The following is a 12,226-nucleotide window of genomic DNA, read 5'->3' on the forward strand; positions in this document are numbered from 1 at the left end:
ATTTTTATCGGTTTCAGCAATATAGAGTACACTGTCTGTGGGTAATAAAACTCGCAAAGAATTATAAGCCCTTACGGTTACAAAGAGGCATACAAGAAGTTATAAAGTGACTATTCTGAATATACTCACGAAGGTTTTTAACAGAACACTTTTCAATTTCCCGTATAAACTCAAGATCGAGAATTTCTAGGCAATTTGCTGCCTTGCGCAACGAAACAAAGCACTTCACTGAGATCGTAATCAACTGCTCAGAAGTCAGCGCGCGCCTTTCAGAGAGCAGGGGGATCTCTAAAGCAACTGAGCGATTGCGTCAAGGCGGGCCCGGCAGGCTTCCCTTATTGCCAAGGCGTCCGCCTCTCAGTCGCCGCTCTCGGAGCCCGGTCGACGCCACGGCTCGAGCCGACTGGAGGCTGGCTCCTGCCTCGGTCGATGATTGTCAACGGAGCTAAAAGAACAAAGCGAAAATAGCTTCACGAAGAGGCGGCGCCGGCGGCGAAGGCGAGCCGCCCTGTGCCCTCTATGGACGCCGGAGGGAACCACGGTCGGGCCAGCGACCGCCATGCTTGCGCTCTCCGAGCGCTGCCAAGCCCACAGCGGCTCGAGCTGTGAAAAGCCAAGCCCTAGGACCGACCTCGCCTTCACACCTACTCCGCAGACGGCCTAGGCCTTCTCCTGTTTTCCACGGGACTCTGTCGTCGCTTCGCCTCGGGAATTTCGCTCGCCGCTTGAAAGGTAAGCGTCCCGCCAACCAGCTCGAATTCGAGGCGGCGTCGAACGCGTTGACAGAGACGGGCCGTGTTGTGCTTTGGAGGATCCGCCTCGACAGATTGGACCAATGCGGAGTGTGTTGAAACAAATATAGCGATCGTGCTCCGCGTGGTGGATCTTTTGTTCCCTTTGTGTCGTCTGTCGCCGAGCGCAGTGCATTTATTATTTCTCGTTCCGGCATTTCTTTCTGAACAAGCTCGAATCTCTCGTAAAGAGTGCTTCACCTCGGCACTGCAAGGCGTGCAAGAAAGCCTCGGCGTTCTTCCTGCGCAGACGAAAGCTGAATCCCATTAGGTAACCGCAAGCCTTCGGGCTTATAGATAGCGAGTAATCGGTGTATATAGGCGCGCAAGACTTCTCGGAGGATAACCCGAAGCCAGGTAATGATGCCATGCTTTCGTGATTAAGCGAGCAGCTTCCTAGATGACTCAGTCCACCCGAAACCTTGGCCAGGCTCAGACATCGTCGTAACGTACTTTGGGTTGGTAATCATGCCGCTCTTAATCACTGTAGGTTAGAAACTGATTCATCAAGCGATGTGAGGCTATAAATATATCTGAGAATGTGCATGTTTTTGAAAGTTTTGACGAAAACAATGAAGATACACCGGTGCTGTTCTAAACCGTCTAAACCGTTATAGCTTTCTCTTCCTACATATATTAGTTGAAAGCGGACAAAAACCTTACTTCATTATTCTGAGAGGGAGGTTTTACTACCATTCTCATTTGACAAAACGTTAAATACAATTCTCACTCAACATTCAATGCATTCAGTGAAGTTACGTTTAAGGGTGACACATCATCGACTTCGTTTTGAGTCAACCAGAGATTCTGCCGTCGCGTTTAAGTGGAATCGCACATTTTGTTGAGGTATTCTCTTTAGTCACGATTACGAAAGCTGCATTCTGATAAGATAGAAGTAAACTTTACTCTAATAGTTCATTGCTGTGCTGTTAAAAGAGATCGTCCTTTTTCGCTGGTTCCACATATATAATGTAGCATTGTGCTTTCTGAATTTTGTCCTAGAGGCAATTAAACTAGCAGCTGAGTGGGGTGAAAACTGCTGAGATACGTGTTCGATATTGGGTCATTTGATTCCTAGTCCCTTAATTATTGCCCAGATAACTAATCTGCCGCAAGGTTATGGCAAGTTCGCTGTTTTTGCCATGAATTGCTGCGTTACAATTTGATGACGGCTAAAATTTTAATATGTACTTCCTGAAATGAAGGAAAAAAATATTTAATGCAGCAGTGGAAGGCACGAAATTTGTCATCGCCGATGAGTACACACTATAAATCTGTTCGTGAAAAAAAAAAAAACACGTTGCCAGAATTTTTGTTCGAATAGCAGATCATTGGCGATTGCTAATCGCCAATAAGTGTCTGACTAGATATTGTTTGCCAGTAGAAATCGCTTTTTTCGTTACCAAGCGCTGTAGTGTGTGCGAACAACACAGTTCTTCTTGCGTCGCAAGGAACGTCGCAACTTACCTGCACTAGCATTGCGCAAATATACAGCGTCGTTCGCCGCGTGAAATCGAACATTCAAGTACGCAGTGGTGCCGACTTGCCGCTGGCAAAGGTAATGATGACGTAGTAAACTTTAGGAGAAAAGTGAGCTATTCTTCACATCTTGCTGGTCGTGACGATATAACACTTGCCTGCTGCTCTTCGGATACAAAAAAAAAAAAAGCATATTTGTAAAGTGATGATTTTCGCTTACGTATAGTTGTGCTGCCATAGGCTTCGAACAAAATAGAAGCGTTGATTTTTTTGACGGTGAGTTGCTTATCATAAAATGTGTTGGGCAGCAAATGGGTTCAATACCTTCTATGTAGTCTGCATTGTGATCTACTTCTAGCCCGAATTATTTGTGCATGTTTCGAATGAAAGGGACCCTTGCCGGGGAGTGTAAGGTAGTAAACAACCTTAATACTAACACCACCGAAAAGAGTGCCTCTTTGGTAGGAGCTACGGAGGGAGACCACAAACATCTATTAAAAATGAATGTAGTAAGTATGAATAATTCAAAGAATGGAGAATATTATTTGCGTTTCTGAACAGCGCGACGAAGTTGCGATGCATAATGACACGGAGGAGTCAGTGCTTTGTTCGCTACTTTCACTCGCTTTAAAGAGAACGTATTTGCACGCGCTTTTTATAAGCTCACGTTTAAGTGTTCAATTTATTTATGTAGACCGTATTTCTAAATTTTCTTTTTTTCGTTGAATGAAAATCTTTCTTGTAATTTTGTGCTGTACGATTTCAAAATGTGCCTATTGCGTGCGCGCTTGTGTCATATCTATTGAAAGCTGATTAGTATACCCGTGTGCGCCTCTGGCCAGGTATTGCGTTATTTTTCGAAGTTCCTGCATTTCAGACCCTCGAGGCCATCTGCAGTATATTGGCGTATATAGTGGCTTACAGCACCACGGTCCTAAACACAAGTGGCGGGAACCAGCCACGTACTGTAAGGTCTCACACCGTTCGTGGCATGCAGTATCTGCTCCATCTTATCTCTTTCCGCTTTCACGCTCTCCATCCCTTCCATCACGGCGCGGTTCAGGTCTCCACCAAGAATGAGACAATCCAAACGTCTGTTGTTTTTGTCACAACCTGATTCGCGTACCTCTCGTGGGTTTACAGAATAGGTGTAGCGACCTGAGTGCGACTTTTCTGGCGCAATACGTTTTGCTCCTAATTTCTTTGTCCTTTACGTGGACGTCTGCCAGTTGCGCGGGAGACCCGAAATAAGGGCGGCCTTGGGCTTCATTGTGGTGCGCTTTGCCACGTCGTAAACGAGAAGTGGTTGCTCAAGGGTGGCACAAAAATAAAGCGCTGAAAAAAATGTGACCCGAGCAGTGTTGCACAGTGTAAAACGTCTCGGTCTTGGCGCTCACTCCCCCCATTTCTACTCTCCCAATCCTATTCTGCTTTGTTTTTTCTTTTGCACAAAACGATTGTGGCGAAGAGCTACTCTCAGTTTTCGTTTAAGTTCTGTGGCATACAAAAAAAAGGTAAGAAAAAAAGCGAGCAATCCATATTAGCGTACCCCCAACCGTTCGTCTTCTCCAAGACCGCCTGTCCGAAACACTCTCGTGATTTGCAGTCGCCCGAGGGAACGAACGCTTAAAAATTCGACCTCGGCCGACGACAGCTGGAGAAGCTAAAGCTAAAAACAAAACAAAACGAAACAAAACAAGACAAAACAAAACAAAATGAGAATAAATGGAGCTGTGGATTGAAAAAAAAACAAGAAAGAAAAAACAGACCGAGAACTTGCGCCGGGAGGCCAAGCAGGCTCACGAGGCCAAAAGGGGGGGGGAGTCGTGTCAGCGACGAAGGCTCCCGGTCGCTGTCGTCGCCGCGTTTCTATGCCAGGAGCAAAAGCGTGCATTCCTTCCGTGCTCTGATCGCCTACGGCTGCTGCCGCGGGGCGGGGGTGAGGAGGATGGAGCAGGGGAGGGGTGAAGGGGGAGGAACGGCTCGTGTACAGACAAGGCCGATCAAGGAACGCCATGTTCAGGGCGCTGTGTCGCGGAAGGGCTCACCAGCAAAAGTGCGGAGGCGTTGGTCTCGTTGCTGCTTTTTTGTCATGCGCCTCGTGTATACTACCCAGTACTTGCGTCATTTCTATTTCTGCGCCTCCTTCTTCTTCTCCTCTTTCCCTCTCCTTTTCCTTTCGTTCTCTTACCTTGGCCGAGAGGAATTTAGAAGAGGCAAAGGTGGCACTCCGAGAGGCGCAATGTTCCATGCACTGAACATTCACGCGCCGACGGTTTTGGGCTGCTGCTTTCTTCTAGGAAGCAAATCTGTGCTTTCGAGCGCGAACGAGCGAATGAACTCCGGGGTTGAGCGCTGAAGCGAGTGATGGTAGAAGTAAGTAAGCGCGCTGGAGAAGGTCCAAAAACGACCGCTTATATGGAAGGAGATGTCCCTGCTGCGGAGGCTTATTTTTGATGCCGCTGTGGGCTTTCCGCTAGCTATATTCTGTCCCATGGAATGGCCCGCGACTATCGCTGGCCTGTTTGTCCTAACCGCTTCGAGGGTACAAGTTAAAAAAAAAAAGTAAAGGAAAAAAAGTAATCGCAGTAGTTACTTCAGTCTAGCGACCACTCCAGCGACTCTGCACCACATACATGGAACATACGGGCTAACATGTAGAGGGGAATGCAACCTCAGGCAGACGATGGCAAAGACGCGCTATAGTTGGTTTGGGTAATCTGTAAGGTTCTCTAACGGTAACCGAAATCTCGGCACAAAGACGTCCTAAGATCTCGCTGCAGCCGTAAGAGCAGTTTCCGGAACCGGAAATTGCCACCGAAACCCTGTCACTACTGAGGAAAAGCTATCTACTATTGGTCAGTCGTTCACTGAGTGAGCGAGGGATTTTATTGCACTACCATGTGCGGTGTGGATGCCGTTCCGGTCCAGGAAAAAAAAAGAAACTAAAGGTAGAACAGCAAGTAGCAGTCGCTGTAGCCTAATGGACACCGTGATCCACGCTTCAATTCTTTGCAGTGCTGCGGAAAATCAGTGTAACGAAGAAGCGTAGCTTCAGACATCCTCGCTAAGATGCATGCATCAGTTTGCATCAGTTGAGAGAGGCGCAAGTTGTGAGAATACGAGGGAGGCGTGCGTGACTCAAATGGAGCATGAGTGTACCTTGTGCAAGATACAGAGATAAAAGAGATACAGAGGTAAAGTATGCGCCATTCCTCACCTGATATCGGGTCCGGAGCAAAAGTCCCTTCCACAGCATTGCACCCAACTTTGATGGGGCAGAGTTCTGTTTGGTAAGGGTCTGTAAGCGCCAGGCGGTGTTCACCAGCGTATCTGCAGCGTTGTTGCAGTGCGACTGCGGGAACAGTGCGCACTACGTTCAGGCGTACACCTCTCGCATCGACAATCATGCATTGCGCAAAGCTGTTGGCTCTGACCGTTCGGTGTTCGTACGGTGAGCGGAAGCAGAGATGCATGTTTCCGCGAGCTTGCTTGCTTTCTTTCTTTCTTTCTTTCTTTCTTTCTTTCTTTCTTTCTTTCTTTCTTTCTTTCTTTCTTTCTTTCTTTCTTTCTTTCTTTCTTTCTTTCTTTCTTTCTTTCTTTCTTTCTTTCTTTCTTTCTTTCTTTCTTTCTTTCTTTCTTTCTTTCTTTCTTTCTTTCTTTCTTTCTTTCTTTCTTTCTTTCTTTCTTTCTTTCTTTCTTTCTTTCTTTCTTTCCATCCTACCTCCCTTCCTTCTTTCTTTAATTCTTTCCATCTCTCTTTCTTTCATCATTTCTTTCTTTCTTTATTTATTTCTTTCATTCTTTCTCTCCTTCTTTCTTTCATTCTCTCTCTCTTTCTTTCCTTCTTTCTTTCAGATCATCATCATTAGACTGGTCGCGCCCAGTTCAGGCCTAAAGCTCCTTCTATTGTTCTCCCATCGGCCTTGTCCCTCGCCGCCTGCGGGCCACCCTATCCTCGTATCGATCGGAGACAGGGCCTTCATTTAGCTGATCAAAAAATATGCGACCGAAACCTGGAGGCTAACGAAAATGTCGATTGAACGGGTATAGAGCGCAGCAAGCCGAGGAAAGGAGAAGTTGAAGTGGAGCTCGAAAAACTAGATTGGTAACGGCACGTATTGAAGACACGAGTTAAGGGAATCATATATAGCTAACATCAGGAGGAAGCAGTAGGTTCAGACATACCACTCTTAGAGCTGTTGTCCGGTTTCTACACCGTTGTCAAATACAGGTGCCGAGAGAAGGGAAACGTGATTGGGGATGAAAAAAATTCGAGTGTTGCAATGGGTCTAGAAAATTTGCCCTCACAGAGGGGAATTAAACAGGGTCAGTTGGTAACCACTACGAGAAGCCTCAAGTGAACTGAAGTCGTGGTATAAAGATTATGATAATGAAAGCATTTACATTGCCGACCACTGAAAAAAAAAATGATGTTAAGGCTTCCGTACCTGGGCCTTTCTCAGGAACTTTCTCTGTGAACAAAGACTCCCAGTGGAATTCGTCGAAACTTGCTTCTTACGCATGTCGTGCTTCTCATTTTTTTTTTTGTTACTTTCATCTCGATCAATTCAAGCAAAGCTGGTTCAGCTTTGTGTCCAGAAAAAAGCTTCTTTAGACGTTTTCAACTCTCGAGGAATGCGAACAATTTGCAAGTCAATCTCGATCATTGTGAAATCTCTCAGTGCGTTTCGTGTTTCCGTTGCTTTTCGGAATCACTTTGGCGAAATCTGTTCTCTACAAAATCAACACTTTTGGAACTGCTCGTTTCCTGCTCGTTTCTTACCGACTTCGGGGCGCGAAATTTTTCTTTTTCTTTTCTCCGCTCGCCACGTGAATTTCGCGTCCAGGAACTGTTCATTACTACCCGAACGCGGCACCTAATCTAATCTGACTTACACGCTTCTTACTGACAGCCAATTTTTATTTGCTTCCCTGCCGTACTTGGCTGCTACGGCTTCCTTTTTCGCGCCTGCCAAACTAGCGTTTACCGTTTTCCTTTTCGTACGTGAGCTGCTCGCTTTGTGCGCGATACACATCGCGTACGTATGTGTCGTACACGTGCTAATGTTCTTTTGTTTCTACGTACAATGAAGCCGCGCTCGAAACCCATCTCCTCTTCACGTCGCTCTTATAGTATATCGCAGTGCTGAGATGATGAGGGCACCGCTAATGACTTTAGTCATGCATGCGCGTTGCCTGCTTCGCGTTAGGCGCGCAGCGTTTGCCATGCGTTTGCAATGCCATGTTGGAACCTGTTCTGGATTTTGTTATTTTTGACGTCCATAGGAGCTTCAAAAGCAGGAGTGTGTTACTAATGAACGCGCCGACTGCCATTCAAAAGATAAACCGGAGTTGGGCATCGCGGTGGTTTATATTGCTGGAAGCACTTAAATTTGCAGAATGAATGAAATATATTGTGTATACTGGAAATAAATTTAATTTAAAGCATGTTTGCAGTGGTGTGAGGAGTTTCATGACCCAAAACAAACTCAAGATTTTTATAAGAGGCCAACTGGCTGGGCTCATCGACTTACTTAAAAGCCCCATAGGTTTCTTAAGAAGTGGGAATACAGTATTTAAATGACAAAAAAAAAGAGAGAAAAAACATGCACATTTTTTTTTTTTCCTGAAGCACTTTTTCTCAAACTTCTTTCCTCGTCTGAACACCGCCGTGCCGGCCTATTACAGAGCCTTCGCTCAGAGCCCCGGCATCATAAAGCCTTCGCCAATTAGGAGCCGTTGAGGGCTTCGTTTCGGTTTTAATGAGCAGCAGACGCAAACGAAAACGACAAGACGACGACGCATCGATCTTTCCGTCGCCGCGTATGCATTGCGCATTTCTGCAGCTCGCCGGCGTGACGCTGAGAGGGGCACGAACATGTTTGGCAGGGCGGATCTATAGTACGTCGTGTAGGCGTACGCGTGTAATAAGTAAGCAAATAAGCGGCAGATCCTGGAAGCGGCAACGTAGCAGTGTGACAGGTGACCGTTTCGGGCCGTATTTACCGGAGCCGTCTTGCCTGCGCACGCAGACGTTGACAGAGGCCCATGGTTCATCGGGACGCCCCCCGGCTAGCGTCAGGCGTTGCCTAGCAACCGCTCAGGAAGGCGAGAGGCCGAGCGTACTGCTCACGGGTCCCCGAAGCGGCTGCCGAGCGCCTCGGAAACGAGCAACTGCGCCGGAGGGGAAAAAAAAAAAAAAAAAAAAAACATGCTAAAGAAACAGCCACATAGTACGTGGCCGACGGAAAGGATTGGGAGAACGGAAGGCAGCACACAATCGAAAACGGAAGACAGCGCTTTAGTACGCTTTACGTCGGCACGTTCGTTTTTTTTTTTTGTTCTTGCTGCTGTTTGGCGCCCCCTTTTCGCTGTATCTGTAGTGCGTTCTGCGTCCCGGGGACAAATCAACAGGAGCGCAACGAGCAGCAGCAGTCGTGAGCACTCATGCTCCTTTAACGGCGCGCTGTTTTCGAGAAAGACGCTCGAGTCGGGTAAGCAGCCAAGGAACGCTCCAGACGAAGAGCCACTAACGGAAAGGGAGTAGAGAAAAGAAGACGGTACGACAACTTCCATTTCGTTGTCGCCCAAGTAGTTCACCGTCTTATTTCGAACCTAAGTCGCGACAGGAACTAAAGTGCATTCTCCGGCTTGTTCTTTTTTTGTCTGTTTTGCTTGCTTGTTCATGGTTTCCGATTCTCCGCTTCGCCACTTTCTCAACATCCGCCTTAACAATTATGTGCTCAACGTTCTGCTGTCCTTGTTCATTTATTTTTATCTTGATGTCAACAGAAAAGGCTTTTAGGAACTTTAAGCTGTTCGGCACCTCCGTTTCTTCCTCATGTTCGGTTTTAAGGTCTTCCTCTCATGCAAAAGGACGCACCATGAGAGGCGAAATTATCCGCAAAAGTAAAAAATTGGAGTAATATTGAAAAATCGCTGGTTTATGGGGTTTAACGTCTAAAAGCGACTGAGGCTATGAGGGACGCCGTAATGAAGGCCTCCGGACATTTCGGACACCTGGGGCTCTTTAATGAGCACGGACATCACACAGTACACGGGCCTCAAGGATTTCGCATCCATCGAAATTAAACCACCGCGGCCAGGATCGAACCCGCTTCTTTCGAGCCAGCAGCCGAGCGCCATAACCACTGAGTCACCGCTGCGGCTAATATAGAAAAATGCGGAAAGTGTGAGTCACAAGCACTATGTGTAGTATTACATTAGGTTTTATGGATGGTTCGCTTGTTTCTACAATCGCACATATAGAATTATTACATACAAGAGGGCATATAACTGTGACATCTTTTTTTTTTTTTGCCGTAGTAAGTAAACTTGCCGTGGTAATATTTTTCTCGCAGTGGCCTCTTTTCACGGCCCTTAGCTCCTAAGTGCTGCACCTGACCATACGTATGTATTCTGCTTCTTTGTCTTCTCTGTTCACATGAGCCAGCGAATACACAGCGCCTTTATTTATTCTTATTTTGTACCCGTGTCCCCAAGTCTGTCTCTTCTATCCACTGTATACGTGCGCGACAACCAATTTCTGGCCCATCCGATCATTATATTAGATGACAAAGAAAAAAAAAAGAGAGAGAAAGAATCGGCGACACCAGCGCTAGCAGCAGGAGAAGCCTGACCGCGCGACACGGCTCGTTCTCTCTATATATGGCCTCGTTGCACAAGCCGGGGCTCATCCGTCACTTTGCTGCTCTCGCGCACCGTGTTTACCGAGGCGACAATTTTCCCTCCGCTGAGCACGAGTGTCTCAACCACGCGGCAATCCACCAACCGCGATCGTCTCCGCTCGACCCTAGGGAGCATCGACGACGCTGTCAAGCCAGGACAAGCACAACGATTGACCGCTAACTCCAGCGTTCTGGATTGAACAGGGCGGCGACTGTCTTCCCTCCCTCCCTCTTCCTTTTTCTCCCTCTCCAGTTTTACCTTGCTCTCTGTTTGTTCCCCTTTCCCTCTATTTTCCCCGTGCGTACGTCCTACGTGTGTTGTGTGTGTTTGTGAGGATAGGGAAGAGAGATCGTCTAGCCATGCCGCATAGATATACTGGAGTAACGAATAGCAGAAGGAAGAAAGGAAGAAACGAAAGAAAAAAAAGGAATAGTAAGGGAAGGAAGAAGCTGCTTGGGCAAAGTGCTGTTGCTGTACGGGGTGGCCGATTCGCCGCCCGTGTCATGCTTCCGACGGATGGGCCGAATCGAACTCTTCCCGCAGAGCTACCAGAAATTGATGGATGCGGCTTACGCTGGCCGCGTCGGAAACGCGAATGAGGCCGCGGAAAAGGGGAGAAGAAAGATGCGTCTACTTCGATGCCCGCGGGAGCACAATCCTCCCATCCGCAAGAGACGTTCAGCACGCTTTCGTGTGTGTATACGGCGATCGTCCGATGCGCCGAGGCCTTGTTTTTCTTCAGTTTGTCTGCGTGTATCTTTTCTACCTCTAGAGCGCTCGAATGCCCTAACATCTCGCGAGTCTTGCCCGGCAACATCAACACAACAGGGGCAAGCTATAATGCAAACCAGTTAAAAGAAAAAATGAAAGGGAGGAGGGGTCGCATATACATCAAACTACTCTCCTGATACTCGCAAAGCTATAAAAAAACAATAAGTTTTGATTGGCCGGGCGGGTTCCCGACGGGTTTGGCCGCCGGTGACGCTGCACCACTGGTCACGTGGTGATGACGTCATAGCGTGCGATCGACGAGATCGCCTCTTAAGCCTTTAACAGGTGAGATATGATATACGCTTGTTTGCTTTGGGCGACTGCCAAGAGAGCTGTGGCAGTTTTACGCCCGCAGACTGTGAAACACTAAAGAATTATAAATGGTTACGCTAACGCTATAACACTGCTTAACGCAGCTGAAAGCTGGCGATTGTTTTCCGGCGCACGTTTCGCCGCCTGTGGGGCGTTAAAGCTTAACGGGAGAAAGCGGAAACTGAGGTGCTCCATCATCTGCTACCGTGGCCGTTGACAGACCAGCAGGGCTGAGCGTGCACGATGCTAAAAAAAATTCGGTACCGATACAAAATACAGAACCTAAATTGATTTCCGATACACATACTGGATACTGCATCTTCGATACTTCGATACATTGCTGAAATCGCTAATAAAGCTGGTAATATGATTACCGAGGTTTAAAAAAATTCGCGGTTTCTTAAATTTCTAGGTTATATAGCGCATTGTTGGCGAAAGAGCTTAAACAAATCCCGCCGCACGGATTATTTAAAGCTCCAGTTCCGGTAAGCTGCATTGTTGGCGCGGCTAGTTTTGTTACAGCTTTAGTATGGGACTGAAGTAATGGTGACGTTTAAGCGCTAACTTCTATAAGCAGCCTAGCAGAATCTTTATTTTTTTAAAACTAATTTTCTTCATGTGAGCCGGCCTGAGAGCACTTCATTATCAACAACGCGAAAGTTTTTTCTAATGCTTTTAGTTTGTTACTGCCATATTTGCCTAGTCGCCTCTGCCTTTGCCTTACGCTAAATGGCGAACGCTCTGTGCGCTTGGGAAAGCCGGACAGTTATTTCTCTCCGTGTTTATCAGACGCTGGAAGTTGACATTCTGAGTAGAAACTAGAAAAAAAAATTAAAGTGGGGAAAGTTGCATTAGGCAAGACATATCGAACTAACATTTGTTATTTAGATGTTACCTTTACTCAAAAGTTCTAAGTAACAACATTTGCTCAAACCACCTATAAGAAAGAGCCGCTCGATGGGGCATGCAGTAAGCGAAGCAAATGCAAAAAGCCTCTCCATAGGTGGCTTAGCGGTTATGGTGCTCGGCTGCTGACCCGAAAGACGCGGGTTCGATCCCGGCCGCGGCGGCTGGAATTTCTTTGGAGGAGAAATTCTAGAGGCCCGTGTACTGTGCGATGTCAGTGCACGTTAAAGAACCCCAGGTGGTCGAAATTTCCGGAGCCCTTCACTACGGCGTCT

At 47.1% G+C, this 12,226-nt stretch overlaps 1 protein-coding gene across 3 annotated transcripts in view; it reads left to right on the top strand.

The window, feature by feature from the left end:
* The first annotated feature begins 552 nt into the window (after positions 1-552).
* The window catches only part of LOC149358689 (popeye domain-containing protein 1-like), a 40,571-nt gene continuing 28,897 nt past the window's right edge, over positions 553-12,226 (top strand). For 2 of the 3 annotated variants that reach the window (XM_089570842.1, XM_089570844.1), the window contains exon 1: positions 553-732. The gene's annotated coding sequence lies outside the window, so the exon portion shown is untranslated. Of the gene's footprint in view, positions 733-9,634; positions 9,684-12,226 lie in introns of all 3 variants that reach the window. The other variant, XM_089570843.1, reaches the window with a different exon arrangement.

This window comes from Amblyomma mixtum, chromosome 2 (genome assembly GCF_055824585.1).
Source record: "Amblyomma mixtum isolate Tamu chromosome 2, ASM5582458v1, whole genome shotgun sequence".
Lineage (NCBI taxonomy): Eukaryota > Metazoa > Arthropoda > Arachnida > Ixodida > Ixodidae > Amblyomma > Amblyomma mixtum.